General features: G+C 38.8%; 1 pseudogene; it reads left to right on the top strand.

The window, feature by feature from the left end:
• The first annotated feature begins 208 nt into the window (after positions 1-208).
• Positions 209-1,425, top strand: LOC102863525 (annotated as a pseudogene).
• The last annotated feature ends 2,985 nt before the right edge of the window (positions 1,426-4,410 follow it).

Genomic DNA, 4,410 nt, shown 5'->3' with positions numbered 1-4,410 from the left:
GATCAAGCACTGAGAAAGTGAAAAAAGAAAGGTTTTAGGGTAACTGGAAGATTCAAACATCTAACAAGGACAAGCAAAGAGGAATCCTCTCTTGGCGAATTTTCCCTTAAGCAATATTTTCTAAAGAACATTTTCAGGGAAAGGGGAGGGGGGGGAAACTGGAGAGAAAAATGTGGGAAGCAAGATAGCCTGAGAGAGGCCTTGATGGTTTGTGGTGGTTTATGTGAGACAGCTTTGGCCTGTGGCCTCCTGTCCAGAGGAATGGAAATACTCCTTGTCTTTAGCACTTAATTTTCTTAAGAAAATGAGTGAAACTTCCATAACTGATAGAGATATCACCCAGAAGAGACTTTTAACTCCTGATGTGTCAGAGGAAAGAAAGAAGGAAGTTTCTGTACTGCCCAGAGCTCTCCCGCTTAGCTGTCCTGCCCCACACGTGCACAGGTGGAATTTCTGTGATTCATGGTCACACAAGCAGTTTAACGAGGACTTCTCCTATCCTGAACTAGTGAAAGTGGTGTGGTCCAGCGGTATCACCTATAGACTTTCCCACAAAAATATGAACTCAATAGAAATTTATCCTGGTGATGGATCTATTTTTAAATCAGAAGGCGTGTATTTTGGGAACTATTTTACATATTGTCCCGCCCGGGAAGGATCAGAAGAGAGAGAAGAGAAAACTTATTCGGTGAATAATCTTCCTCCAGATAGACCTGGAAGGCCCTTCTCTGTGTGCTCTCTGCTTCAACAGGCGACGGGGATTCTTCAACATTGTACCAAGATGCAACTTTCTTTAAGCCATAACTATCGTGTATGCTGTTGGAAGATGGCAAGTGTTGTAAATAATCACAGCCCTCTGCCTTTGCTTTTGAGAGAATCGGTCATGCCCAGTGTGGGAAGGTTTCTTGCATACTCTGACAACAAAGTCCATGCTGTCTTTTTAGATGGCGTCACCCTAACCTTAAACTGGGATTTCAGCTTTTGCACTGAAAAGAGACAGGTAAATCAAAGCTGTAACTTGGGTTGGTGCAAGTAACATTTCCTGATGGACAAGACAAACTAATTAAAATTGAATGCCCTGGGCCACATGAGAGATATGTGACAACAGTTATATCGTGGTGCAGAAAACTGACCCAGGCTGGACTGAGCGAGATGTCCACACAGCCTTCATCCTCTGTTCTTGAAGAAAGCAGGTCTGTTGCTTCTGAACTTGAGAAGATACAGAAGTTTAACTTGCTACTGGAGAGCAGTGGCATCCTCGGGCGGATTCCTGACAAGGAAAACCAGCTGTCTCCTTATCCCTGCAAACCAGCATCTTCTGAAACCTGGCTAGACGTTCATGAGAAGAGTGTATCAGTCGCATTGAAAAAGACCTCTGAAATTCTACAGGATATTGACTCTCTCCTGTCAAAGACTAAAAAGTAAAACCGAACTATGGTGCCATTAAGTTTTAAGTGTGTTGCGAGTGACTGATAAAACCAATTATTAGTGAGCCAAGTAATTGTATATATCTAAACAGTGATCATGTAAGAATCAATATTTAACTTTGCAGATATTTTACCTAACTTGCAAATTATAATATGTATTTCTGTTTTGTTAGTAGAGACTATAAGAATAAAGAACAGTAAAAAAAAATTTAGTTCATTAATTCTAGTTCAATCATGTAAGGAAAAAAGTCTAAAAAGTTTGTTATCACCTTGTAGAATATTCACCATTATTCTGCAGGATTTATTTGTTTTTTGGCTTTGGTTTAAATTTATTATTAATTTCGGTGAAAATTTACAGAGACTTTGAATTTCCATTCATTCATTGTCGCACTTTTCTCCCCTCTCAATCCTCCCCCCTAGTACACTACCCTCTTGGAAGGGTGAAAGAAAAATTCTTTCATTGTTTTACAAACCCTCTCCCAGGTCCACTCCACCTTGTAGGCTTCACTCTAGACTCCTGTCATGACAAAAATATCTACTCACATATCCCTTTTAGACAGTTTTTTCCCTCATCTGTTTCAATGAAGTATACATTATTGAACCCATCTTTCTCAGTCTCCCACGCAACCCCAAGGTCAGTCCTGTTTTACAACATGCAGTATTTGTCCTTTTGTGACTGAGATGCTTCACTCAGCATGATGTCCTCCAGAGTCACCATTTTGAGTAATGTTGCATGAGTTGCTTGTTTTTCAAAAATGCAGCGTGGTGTTCCATTGTGTGAGTATACCAGAGCTTCTCTATCAGTTCGTTTGTTGATGGGCACTTGGGTTGTTTCCAACTCCTTGCTATTGTGAACGAAGCTGCAATAAACATGGCTGTGCCTATAAAAAAAAAAAAAGAAGTTACTTTCCAAGAAGGGAAAATGGGAAGCATAAATCACAGCTGCTGACAGCCCCCTTTTAACTGGGCACAGAACAGAAAATGAAACAAGGAGGGCCTGACATATTCCTAATTAAAGGAAGTCCACAGACATAGGCATACCTTCTTGAAATTGGCACCAGTAGTCATAGCTCTCTGTGTACATAGCATACAAATAGGCTTACGTGCAGACATGTAGAGAATTCAAAGACTTCAATTATGTCACATTTGTGTACATGAGAATCTGTTTTCATTCCTCCTGAGATATCTAACTGCCAAATAAAATACAAGTAGAATGGAACTTCTGACAAGTAAACTCGCTCAGGATGAAAGAGAGGAGCTTCCAAAACGGATTCTTCAGAAATAGGGGAGTTTTTTTCTTTAGTAGGTTAATAAACATTAATATTAATGAATGCTGAATTGCAATGACATTCCTATAAAGTAGAAATTATCACCTGAGAATTCTTGGATAATGATATTATAGCATATGTCAGGAATGTGCTAATCAGTCTAATAGAAAAGGTGACAAGGTGTTCTCGCAACTATCTGAAGGAATGTTGTACTCATCCCAATCTACATTCTGTCTAAGTCTTGTGTGTGAATCTTAAATGATTAAACTGCAGTCTTTCTTGGAGTACAGGAGACAGAAAGTAGCCTCATCTGAAGGAAAATGAAAGGCATTAAATTAAACTCAAATACAGGCTATCCCTTGCAGAGCTGTGACAGTTAACTACTAGTTGGTCCCTCACTGCTTGCCTGCTAACTGCTCTCAACACAGCCCTGTAAGATGCAGAAAACAAAGGTGACAAGGTAAAAGCCAGAAGGCACATTGTCAGTGGTCAAGGTAGTAACTAGACCAAAGTGTGACTTCAAAGTTCACAGAATCTCTCTCCCGCTACCATTTCCAAAAAAAATTATACAACACCGCAGTCGATTCCTGTCTGGGTTCATTTATCCAGATTTGTAGTTGCCCTTCCCTCTCTGCGAGTTATCTTAGGGTTTGTTTTCTTTTCTGGTTCTCAGTCCCTGCAGCTTAGATCTGAGGTCTTTGTTCTCAGCCTTTGGAGGTGACTAATCTGAGAGTAGATCCCACCTCTAATCCTGTGTGACCTTGGTCAAGAGATGTGTCATCTTGCTAATCCTGTTTTCCATTTATAAAATTGAGATAATAACTTATCTCATAAAAGTCAATTGTAAAATGAGATCATTTAGCACAGTGCCTGCCTATAGCAAGCTTTTTTCATCAGTTGGTGGAAGTTACAGCTCCGGTCTGTCTTCACTTAGGCCTTTGCTCCGTCACTTATGTGTCATCCTATACTCTCCCTTGTTTCTGAATTTCACCTCTTTTGGCCATTATTTCCACTTTAAAACTGGTATGTTAGAACTCTATGATGTTTAAAATACCTGGAAATATTACATGAAAACAAAAGAAAGAAAAAAAAGAAGGAAGAGCTAAAAGGTATGGGCAGGGAGTAGTAGCACCAATGTTGGGTCCAAAATTTAAGAACTTTTGGAAAAGATATTTTTTTCTCCTTTTCTCAGACTTCTGAAATGTACATTTTAAGAAACAAATTTTCCACATTATACCAAAGTGCTGGTCTTTTCGTTCCTGAGTAGTTTAAGTCAAAATATGTTAATTAAAGAGAAATGGAAGGTACTATTTAATTAAAGGAAAATCCCTCCTTAGCAAGAAGCCAGGTGGTATAGTGGATTAAAAATTGGGGTACTAACTCAAGTTTGTTGATTTAAAACTCCCAGCTACTTCACAGGAAAGATGTGAAGTGGTCTGCTCCCATGATGATTTACAATCTTACAAATAGTATGGGAAAATTCCACTCTTAAACCTCAGTTATTTTTGGAAGCCAATTTTCTTAGTATCCTATTAGTACTCTAACAGAACTACCACAAGTGTGAACTTTGAAAGAATAAATCATTATTTCCTTGAATTTTAAGAGGCTAAAGTCTGAATTTGGAATACTATCTCCAAGGGAAGGCTATCTTCATGTAAAGTCTTTATCCACCATTTACATTTATCTCCTTATCTACCTGTTATTTTTTATATTTT

Source organism: Elephantulus edwardii, unplaced genomic scaffold, assembly GCF_000299155.1.
Source record: "Elephantulus edwardii isolate Elephantulus edwardi_28Jun2011 unplaced genomic scaffold, EleEdw1.0 scaffold00112, whole genome shotgun sequence".
Classification (NCBI taxonomy): Eukaryota; Metazoa; Chordata; class Mammalia; order Macroscelidea; family Macroscelididae; genus Elephantulus; species Elephantulus edwardii.
Note: the sequence above shows the minus strand (reverse complement) of the source record. Positions and strands in the feature narration are given on the sequence as shown.